The sequence below is a fragment of the Oncorhynchus mykiss genome, chromosome 11 (assembly GCF_013265735.2).
Source record: "Oncorhynchus mykiss isolate Arlee chromosome 11, USDA_OmykA_1.1, whole genome shotgun sequence".
Classification (NCBI taxonomy): domain Eukaryota; kingdom Metazoa; phylum Chordata; class Actinopteri; order Salmoniformes; family Salmonidae; genus Oncorhynchus; species Oncorhynchus mykiss.
The window spans coordinates 56,556,747-56,568,888 of NC_048575.1; positions in this window are offsets into that span (position 1 = coordinate 56,556,747).

Below are 12,142 nucleotides of genomic sequence, written 5' to 3' on the forward strand. Positions count from 1 at the left end.
CAATCGCTTGGCCACACAAATACACTTTTTTAGGCAGTATCCTAAAATCATGTTGCCATAGGTTTATATCACCCCAATTATGCATACCCTTCCAAAGATTTTCTTAAATCTACCTTGGTAACCAACACAATAGCAATCAATCAAAAGTTTTGCCTCTTTGGTCTGAAAGAAGTCATTCACTTATGCACTGTCAAATGCAAGGAATGTGATTCCTCTCAACATAAAGACATTCATTCCTAAGCCAACTCAGAGGAAAATGTCTTAACAAGCTGAGGATTTTGATGCAATAAGCAATGGAAATTGGTTCAGTGATAAGATAATTGATGTGTACATTGATCTTGTAAAGTCTCATTTGGACGATCACTTTGTGTTGATGTGCCCCACTTCTTTTGTTAACCTTCACACTCCTGGGCCAGACTACACTCAATCATATGACCTACTGAAGAGATGAGTCTTCAGTAAAAACGTAAAGGATGAGGCTGAGTCTGCGTCTCTCACATGGGCAAACAGCCTCCAGCAGCCATTCTAAGACATATAGATGTTTCCCCTTAAACCACTCTAGTGTTGCTTTAGCAGTATGCTTAGGGTCACTGTCCTTCTGGAAGGTGAACCTCCATCCCAGTCTCAAATCTCTGGAAGACTGAAACAGGTTTCCCTCAAGAATTTCCCTGTATTTAGCTCCATCCATCATTCCTTCAATTCTGACCAGTTTCTCAGTCCCTGTCGATGAAAAACATCCCCACAGCATGATGCTTCCCCCACCATGTTTCACTGTGGGGATGGTGTTCTCGGGGTGATGAGAGGTGTTGGGTTTGTGCCAGACATAGCGTTTTTAGTCTTCAATTTTAGTCTCATCTGATCAGAGGACCTTCTTCCAAATGTTTGGGGAGTCTCTCACATGCCTTTTGGCAAACACCAAACGTGTTTGCTTATTTTTTTCTTTAAGCAATGGCTTTTTTTCTGGCCTCTCTTCCGTAAAGCCCAGCTCTGTGGAGTGTACGGCTTAAAGTGGTCATATGGACAGATACTCCAATCTCCGCTGTGCAGCTTTGCAGCTCCTTCAGGGTTATCTTTGGTCTCTTTGTTGCCTCTCTGATTAATGCCCTCCTTGCCTGGTCCGTGAGTTTTGGTGGGCAGCCCTCTCTTGGCAAGTTTGTTGTGGTGCCATATTCTTTCCATTTTTTAATAATGGATTTAATGGTGCTCCGTGGGATGTTCAAAGTTACAATCTTTTTTTATAACCCAACCCTGATCTGTACTTCTCCACAACTTTGTCCCTGACCTATTTGGAGAGCTCCTTGGTCTTCATCGTGCCGCTTGCTTGGTGGTGCCGCTTAGTGGTGTTGCAGACTCTGGGGCCTTTCAGAACAGGTGTATACTGAGATCATGTGACACTTAGATTGCACACAGGTGGACTTTATTTAACTAATTATGTGACTTCTGAAGGTAATTGGTTGCACCAGATCTTATTTAGGGGCTTCCTAGCAAAGGGGATGAATACATATGCACGCACCACTTTTCAGTTTTTAAAATTAAATTTTTTAAAACAAGTAATTTCTAAAAATTGACGTCACCAATTTGGACTATTTTGTGTATGTCCATTACATGAAATACAAATAAAAATCCATTTAAATTACAGGTTATAATGCAACAAAATAGGTAAAACAAATAATTTTGCAAGGCACTGTATGTGCTCGCAATAGGATAACATTGAGTGTTAAAATAATGGACTCCTTAAACCAGTATGAGAAGGAACTGGAGGGCATTCTTCACTCACTACATAACTATCTGGCACTACAGTATTTGGCATTACATGGAAAGGTTGCGGACATAGTTCTGAAATATTAATTTTCTCATCGTTGTGGTCCCTATGTGTGTTTGTTTACTAAAGCAGTCCTATTTGGAGATAACATCAATTCATTCATTCACAACAACATGAGATGTGGTATTTTGTATGAATCATCAGAAAAAAGATTATTGCAAGCACGTGTATATCAGATTGATTGAGTATAATGGTGAATACCTTGAAAGATTCCTTTAATGGTGATCGCCATGAAAGAATGCTTCCAAGTACATTGTCAAAAGAAGAAAAATCTGCACTGATCTGATTAAGTGGTGTAACTTGCACATGTACAATGGTTCTCAGATTGTTTGGTGTATTTCAGGAGTTGATATCCTGAACCCTAACCTTGCACATAAGGACATCCAGGACATACATACAATACCAGGCGGTGTCTGAGGAAGGCCGGAAAACTGTCCAAAGACTCCAGTCACCCCAGCCATGGACTGCTCTCTCTGCTACCGTCCGGCAGGCAGTACCGGAGATTTGCGTCCCGGACCAACAGGCTCCGAGACAGCTTCTATCCCCAAGCACAAAGACTTTTGAACAGCCAAAGACTCCAGGCACTGCGACTTTTGAACAGCTAGGCAATGGCAGCCCACCATCACCCACGGTCTATCTGCACTGACTATATGCCAATCATGGGTCTCTACCCATACACTCACACACGCATGCACGCACACACATACAAACTCACACACGCACTGACACCAACACACATACACACACAGACTCACCACTTATGCTGCTGCTAGCTATATTGATTAATAATAATAATAATAATAATAATATTTATCCTGCTACCAGACAGTTTCTCCTTATCCCTGCCCACATGTACATATCTACATTAACCACTCAAGGATCCCTGCACATTGTACATTTGGTACTGGCACGGACCCTGTATATACAGTGCATTCGGAAAGTATTCAGACCCCTTGTTAATTTTTAAGCCACTGGAGGGTAATTCTAGGATAAGACATTATGTTTTCAGCAACTAGAGGGTGCTACCCTTGTTCTTCATGATGCTCTCTGCGCTTTTAACAGACCTCTGAGACTATCACAGTGCAGGTGCATTTATACGGAGACTTGATTACACACAGGTGGATTGTATTTATCATCATTAGTCATTTAGGTCAACATTGGATCATTCAGAGATCCTCACTGAACTTCTGGAGAGAGTTTGCTGCACTGAAAGTAAAGGGGCTGAATAATTTTGCACGCCCAATTTTTCAGTTTTTGATTTGTTAAAAAAGTTTGAAATATCCAATAAATGTCGTTCCACTTCATGATTGTGTCCCACTTGTTGTTGATTCTTCACAAAAAAATACAGTTTTATATCTTTATGTTTGAAGCCTGAAATGTGGCAAAAGGTCGCAAAGTTCAAGGGGGCCGAATACTTTTGCAAGGCACTGTACATAACATACAATGACATATGAAAAACATAGCCATTTCTCAATGTGCTCCACCTTATAGTATTATTTATCTTATAGTAAGTAGTAATTCCCTTGAGTTTGGATTTGTCCCTCATGTAGTTATGATTTTGTAACATAATTTTAGCATTATGCACCATGACTATACAAAGTATAGTATAAATATTGATTTTGCATCATACACATGGCGTTTTTACTGCAGACTTTTATTTTGAAGGCAACATCGGAAAACCGGAAGTCTTGTTACTGCAGGGACGCTAATGTTGCTGCTTCCCCATAACAGGTAGATCGTGAGTCGTGCAACATCCATGGAAAAAGGCAACCGGAACGAATATTGGCAGCAATCTGAGAAAAGCTCTCTAGCGTGGTTCTCCACTGCAGTAGTACCATGTACTATGTGTGCTACATTTGGAAAATGCTAATAAATAGCGTAGCTACAGTAATCTGGGCAGACTGGTCTCATACACTAGACGTAACATATTAAAGTACATCCGGGACACTAACATTGGTATGATATGTTATGTTTGGTATGGTTACATAAGACCAAAGGTTACCTAAGGCAATACCAGGGTATTGGGTGGCGATACCAGTAACGTTTAGCTGCAAGGAAATGGAATTCTTAACATATCATACCAATTAGCCAGCTACCACCCGGTTACTCAATCCTGCACATTAGAGCAGGCTGCTGCCCTATATACATAGAATCACTGGTCACTTTAATAATGGAACACGAGTCACTTTAATAATGTTTACATACTGCTTTACTCATTTCATATGTATTTACTATATTCTGTTCTACTGTATTTTAGTCCATGCCACTCCAACATTGCTCATCCTAATATTTATATATTTCTTAATTCCATTATTTTACTTTTAGATGTGTGTATTGTTGTGAATTGTTAGCTATTACTGCACAGTTGGACAATCTAGACAATCTGGACCCTTTCTTTCTAAAATTATCTGCCAAAATTGTTGCCACCCCTATTACTAGCCTATTCAATCTCTTGTTCGTGTCGTCTGAGATTCCCAAAGATTGGAAAGCAGCTGCGGTCATCCTCCTCTTCAAAGGGGGGGGGGGGGGGGGACACTCTTGACCCAAACTGCTACAGACTTATATCTAACCTAGATATAGGTCTTTGAAAGCCTAACCTAGGTCAGGCTAACCTAGGTCTTTGAAAGCCAAGTCAACAAACAGATTACCGACCATTTCGAATCTCACCATACCCTCTCTGCTATGCAATCTGGTTTCAGAGCTGGTCATGGGTGCAACTCAGCCACGCTCAAGGTCCTAAACGATATCTTAACCGCCATCGATAAGAAACATTACTGTGCAGCCATATTCATTGATCTGGCCAAGGCTTTCGACTCTGTCAATCACCACATCCTCATCGGCAGACTCGACAGCCTTGGTTTCTCAAATGATTGCCTCTGGTTCACCAACTACTTCTCTGATAGAGTTCAGTGTGTCAAATCGGAGGGTCGTTGTTGTCCGGACCTCTGGCAGTCTCTATGAGGGTGCCACAGGGTTCAATTCTTGGACCGACTCTCTTCTCTGTACACATCAATGATGTCGCTCTTGCTGCTGGTGAGTCTCTGACCCACCTCTACGCAGACGACACATTCTGTATACTTCTGGCCCTTCTTTGGACACTGTGTTAACAACCTTCCAGGCAAGCTTCAATGCCATACAACTCTCCTTCCGTGGCCTCCAATTGCTCTTAAATACAAGTAAAACTAAATGCATGCTCTTCAACCGATAGCTGCCTGCACCTGCCCGCCTGTCCAACATCACTACTCTGGACGGCTCAGACTTAGAATACGTGGACAACTACAAATACCTAGGTGTCTGGTTAGACTGTAAACTCTCCTTACAGACCCACATCAAACATCTCCAATCCAAAGTTAAATCTAGAATTGGCTTCCTATTTCGGAACAAAGCATCCTTCACTCATGCTGCCAAACATACCCTTGTCAAACTGACCATCCTACCAATCCTCGACTTCGGCGATGTCATTTACAAAATAGCCTCCAATACCCTACTCTACCAATTGGATGCAGTCTATCACAGTGCCATCCGTTTTGTCACCAAAGCCTCATATACTACCCACCATTGCGACCTGTACTCTCTCGTTGGCTGGCCCTCGCTTCATACTCATCGCCAAACCCAAAAGCTCCATGTCATCTACAAGACCCTGCTAGGTAAAGTCCCCCCTTATCTCAGCTCGCTGGTCACCATAGCATCACGCACCTGTAGCACGCGCTCAAGCAGGTATGTCTCTGGTCACCCACAAAACCAATTCTTTCTTTGGCCGCCTCTCCTTCCAGTTCTCTGCTGCCAATGACTGGAACAAACTACAAAAATCTCTGAAACTGGAAACACTTATATCCCTCACTAGCTTTAAGCACCAGCTGTCAGAGCAGCTCACAGATTACTACACCTGTACATAGCCCATCTATAATTTAGCCCAAACAACTACCTCTTTCCCTACTGTATTTATTTTATTTTATTTATTTATTTTTGCTCCTTTGCACCCCATTATTTTTATTTCTACTTTACACATTCTTCCACTGCAAATCTACCATTCCAGTATTTTACTTGCTATATTGTATTTACTTCGCCACCATGGGCTTTTTTTTTTTGCCTTTACCTCCCTTATCTCACCTCATTTGCTCACATCGTATATAGACTTGTTTATACTGTATTATTGACTGTATGTTTGTTTTACTCCATGTGTAACTCTGTGTCGTTGTATGTGTCGAACTGCTTTGCTTTATCGTGGCCAGGCCGCAATTGTAAATGAGAACTTGTTCTCAACTTGCCTACCTGGTTAAATAAAGGTGAAATAAAAATAAAATAAATAAATAAAACAGTTGGAGCTAGGAACACAAGCATTTCGCTACACCTGCAATAACATCTGCTAAATATGTGTATGTGACCTATAACATTTAATTTAATTTTATTTGTACTGTAATTCGTAACATATCATACGAAATGGATGATGGACATCCACAAATTAATACATACCATACAAAGCATGACATATCATACTAATTGCACATCTCAGATTTACATTTACTATGTTACGTCTATCCCTGAGTCCAGGTTGATATGAGTGAGTCAAATTGACCTAAATGGGACCTGGGAAATGTAGTTCTGACAAGGTATAACCCCGACCCTAAACAACAGCAGTGAACCTTTAAGGAAGTTCTATTACGCAAGCTAAACGTGGGAGGCACTGAAAAAGATCGCTGTAGCTCATTGCCTATGATTAATTCAATGTGCTCAAATAATTTAAAACCTACGAAATGAATATGAGATAGAGATAATAAACACCCCCAAAATGTCCTATCAGTCCTATAATGATTACAATCGTCCACATGGGGTCACTGTTACATTAGAAAACAAATGATGAATGCCATTTTTCTCTAGCTAACATATCATGAAGGGATTCCCTAAAAACACTCCACTTGGATACAGCTACAACCGGAAGTTACTTTTTCATAGCACTTTAGGACAACTTACGCAGCAGGTTAGGATAATTAACGTAGCAGGTTAGGAGAATTAACGTAGCAGGTTAGGAGAATTAACATAGCAGGTTAGGAGAATTCGGTTATGGTTAAGAAAAGGGTTAGGGTTAGTAAAATTGCTCTCCTTACCTGCTTCGAAAAGTAACTTCCGGTCATAGCTGTATCGAAGTGCCGTGTTTTTATGGAGTCCCATATCATAAACACAGTACACTACTATTTGCATAATTTGTTCAATAACTATAATTATTTTTTTTTTTAGGAAGTTCTGGTGCAATCCCAGTGGTGCGTGGCATGCTCTGCTTTTTCATGGCGGACTCCTGATACTTCATGTGAACTACTTCTAGTGTTGGGGAGTGGTGAACTACATGTAGTTCAACTGGTAATTTATGTAGATTTTGCAGTAGCTGGTGGTAGTTAAACTAAATTCAAATCTTGTTACTGTTTTCAATAGTTAAACTACTGGAACTACATACTACTTTTTGCTTGACATCATGGGAAAATCAAAAGAAATCAGCCAATAGTACGCAAGTATAAACACCATGGGACCACGCAGCTGTCATACTTCTCAGGAAGGAGACGCGTGCTGTCTCCTAGAGATGAACATACTTTGGTGTGAAAAGTGCAAATCAATCCCAGAACAACAGCATAGGACCTTGTGAAGATGCTGGAGGAAACAGGTACAAAAGTATCTATATCCACAGTAAAACGAGTCCTATATCGACATAACCTGAAAGGTCAATCAGCAAGGAAGAAGCCACTGCTCCAAAACCGCCATAAAAAAGCCAGACTACAGTTTGCAACTGCACATGGGGACAAAGACCGTACTTTTTGGAGAAATGTCCTCTGGTCTGATGAAACAAAAATAAAACTGTTTGGCCATAATGACCATCGTTATGTTTGGAGGAAAAAGGGGGAGGCTTGCAAAAGGGGGAGGCTTGCAAGCCGAAGAACACCATCCCAACCGTGAAGCACGGGGGTGGCAGCATCATGTTGTGGGGGTGCTTTGCTGCAGGAGGGACTGGTGCACTTCACAAAATAGATGGCATCATGAGGCAGGAAAATGATGTGAATGTATTGAAGCAACATCTCAAGACATCAGTCAGGAAGTTAAAGCTTGGTTGCAAATGGGTCTTCCAAATGGACAGTGACCCCAACCATACTTCCAAAGTTATGGCAAAATGGCTTACGGACAACAAAGTCAAGGTACTGGAGTGGCCGTCAGAAAGCCCTGACCTCAATCCTATAGACATTTGTGGGCAGAACTGAAAAAGCGTGTGCGAGCAAAGAGGACTACAAACCTGACTCAGTTACACCAGCTCTGTCAGGAGGAATGGGTCACAATTCACCCAAATTATTGTGGGAAGCTTGTTGAAGGCTACCCAAAACGTTTGACCCAAGCTAAACAATTTAAAAGCAACGCTACCAAATACTATTTGAGTGTACGTAAACTTCTGACCCACTGGGAATGTGAACAAAATAAAAGCTGAAATAAATCTTCCTCTGTAAGACGTGCGTGACTGGCTGCAGAGAAGTCAGGCACAGGAGAGCAGAACTGGGCCATAACCGGAGCAGTTTAATAAGCAAAACCAACGGCACCCAGAACAACAAAATATGGGTACAAAATAACCCGTCGCAAACCAGTCAGAGTGCACAAACACTTTACAACAAACAATTTCACACACAGACATGGGGGGGAACAGAGGGTTAAATACATGACAAGTAATGAGTGAATGTAAACCAGGTGTGTGGGAAAACAAGACAAAATGAAAGGTGGATCGGCGATGGCTAGAAGACCAGTGACGTCGACCGCCGAACGCTGCCCGAACAAGGAGAGGAACCGACTTCGGTGGAAGTCGTGAAATCCTCTCTACTATTATTCTGACATTTCACATTCTTAAAATAAAGTGGTGATCCTAACTGACCTAAGACAGGGAATCTTTACTAGGATTAAATGTCAGGAATGGTAAAAAAACTGAGTTTAAATGTATTTGAGTAAGGTGTATGTGAACTTCCAACTTCAACTGTACATGTGGTCACTTCTAGGAATGCAAACATGACCAGAACACATATCTTGATTCAGAGGAAATGGTTTAAATAATTACTTATACCATAGAAATGACCTTACAGGTAACAGACATTCTTTGGTAAAAATAATGTTCTCATTATTTTCTCCTCACCTAGATGTATATATAGTCGGTGTGTATATATAGTACATTTACTCTGCCATAACTAATGCTTAAGAATGTGTGGATAAACAAAATGTAATTAATGCTGCATTAAACAGTTGATTTAAGCAGATGATGAGGGTTGGTGGTGTTTTGGTGAAATATGAAAAAGTGATAGAGTTCTGTTCTCTGTGTTTGTGTATAGTGTACTGTATGTGATTGTGTGTTGAATTAACATCAAGCCCTTTGATATATGATGATGTTGAAAGTAAATGGTCCACATACTTTATTCATATAGCCTATCGTGTAATGGTAACAAAATGATCATTCAATGTGAAGACAAAAACAAAGTCATAGGAAGGGAAACAAAGTCATTTTCTTTACTTACCTTCTGCTCACTGCTCTCACAGCATGAATGAGCTGTTAATCCCAACATGAGCACACGGGAGAGCTATAGTCCCTCTGCTCACTGCTCTCACAGCATGAATGAGCTGTTAATCCCAACATGAGCACACGGGAGAGCTATAGTCCCTCTGCTCACTGCTCTCACAGCATGAATGAGCTGTTAATCCCAACATGAGCACACGGGAGAGCTATAGTCCCTCTGCTCACTGCTCTCACAGCATGAATGAGCTGTTAATCCCAACATGAGCACACGGGAGAGCTATAGTCCCTCTGCTCACTGCTCTCACAGCATGAATGAGCTGTTAATCCCAACATGAGCACACGGGAGAGCTATAGTCCCTCTGCTCACTGCTCTCACAGCATGAATGAGCTGTTAATCCCAACATGAGCACACGGGAGAGCTATAGTCCCTCTGCTCACTGCTCTCACAGCATGAATGAGCTGTTAATCCCAACATGAGCACACGGGAGAGCTATAGTCCCTCTGCTCACTGCTCTCACAGCATGAATGAGCTGTTAATCCCAACATGAGCACACGGGAGAGCTATAGTCCCTCTGCTCACTGCTCTCACAGCATGAATTCTAATAGCTGTTAATCCCAACATGAGCACACGGGAGAGCTATAGTCCCTCTGTGAGACTGTGGCAGGTCTTGACACTGCACTGACATTTCATTTCCTCCTCGTGAAACAGCAGACTGAGGCCCAATGGATTTGTGGTACAGTAAAACCCATGGCACTCCACTACTAGCCTGGGAAACAGGAAGGTAGGGAAAATATAGTGAACTGGTATTGCCATTTCAGTGTAAACACTTATCTTGTAACTCCCAAAGAACTAAACTGAAACCAAATTCATTATTTGAAGCTTTATTAATAAGTGATTCACCTCAAGTTCACTTCAATATCCTAATTCCCCGAAAAAGCCTCATGATTCAATTAATTAAAAGATATCTGACAATGTCCAAGTTTCTGAGAGCCAAAGGCTTCCTTATAAAACAATATCCATAAACCACCAAGGATTTAGTAGCTTGATGCTGTTAAAGCTGGTTCCTGCTCTGGAAGTTACAGTTTATCAAGAAGATCTTTTTCACTTTGGATGGAACTACTGTGTGCATTATTATCAATGTTTGATAAAGGGATTCTTATTAATCAGGTAGGCTATAACATGGAGAAAGGTTATTAAACACTGAACAAAAATATAAACGCAACATGCAACAATTTCAAAGATTTTACAGAGTTACAGTTCTTATAAGGAAATCAGTCAATAAAAATAAAAATTTTAGGCCCTAATCAATGGATTTCACATGACTGGGAATACATATATGCATCTGTTGGTCACAGATACCTGAAAAAAAGGTAGGGGCGTGGATCAGAAAAACAGTCAGTATCTGGTGTGACCACCATTTGCCTTATGCGCAACACATCTCCTTCACATAGAGTTTATCAGGCTGTTGATTGTAGCCTGTGGAATGTTGTTCCACTCCTCTTCAATGGCTGTTCAAAGTTTCTGGATATTGACGGGAACTGGAACACGATGTCGTACAAGTCGATCCAGAGCATCCCAAACATGCTCAATGGGTAATATATCTGGTGAGTATGCAGACCATGGAAGAACTGGGACAGGAATTGTATTGCATTATCATGCTGAAACATGAGGTGACGGCGGCAGATGAATGGCACAACAATGGGCCTCAGGATCTTGCCACGGTATCTCTGTGCATTCAAATTGTCATTGATAAAATACAATTGTGTTCGTTGTCCGTAGCTTATGCCTGCCCATACCATAACTCCACCACCACCATGGGGATCTCTGTTCACAACGTTGACATCAGCACCGTTGCAGTTTGGATTAACATTAAATTATCTGACAACAGCTCTGGTGTTCATACCTGCAGTCAGCATGCCAATTGCAAGCTTCCTCAAAACCTGAGACATCTGAGGCATTGTGTTATGTGACCAAGATGGAACATTTTAGAGTGGCCTTTTATTGTCCCCAGCACAAGGTACACATGCTGTTTAATCAGTTTCTAGATATGCCACATCTGTCAGGTTGCTGGATTATCTAGGCAAAGGACAAATGCTCACTAACAGTGATGTAAACCAATTTGTGCCCAAAATTTGAGAGAAATAAGCTTTTTGTGCACATGGAACAGTTCTGGGATCTTTTATTTCAGCTCATGAACATGGGATCAACACTTTAAATGTTACGTTTATATTTTTGTTCAGTATAATTTAGGGACCTATTCCCTGTCAGGAAATCATAATGCTTTCTACTACAGCTGTAGTTATATAAGTATACAACAAAAGAAATGCTTCAGTGCAATAGTGTTTACACGTTGAGAAAGGCAGGATGCAAGGTAATTTAAAGTATAATTCCTCAGAGATTCACAGGGCTCCACAGCCCTGTTCGTGCCACAAAGAATGAAGATGCTGCTGACATATACTGTACACTGAGTGTACAAAACATTAGGAACACCTCCCTAACATTGAGTTGCACCCCCCTTTGCCCTCAGAACAGCCTCAATTCGTCAGGGAATGGACTCTACAAGGTGTCGAAAGCATTCCACAGGGATGCTGGCCCATGTTGACTCCTGTGCTTCCCACAGTTGTGTCAAGTTTGCTGGATGTCCTTTGGGTGGTGGACCATTTTGATACACACAGGGAACTGTTGAGCATGAAATACCAAGCAGCGTTGCAGTTGTTGTCACACTCAAACCGGTGCGCCTGGCACCCACTACCATACCCTGTTCAAAGGCACTTAAATATTTTGTCTTGTC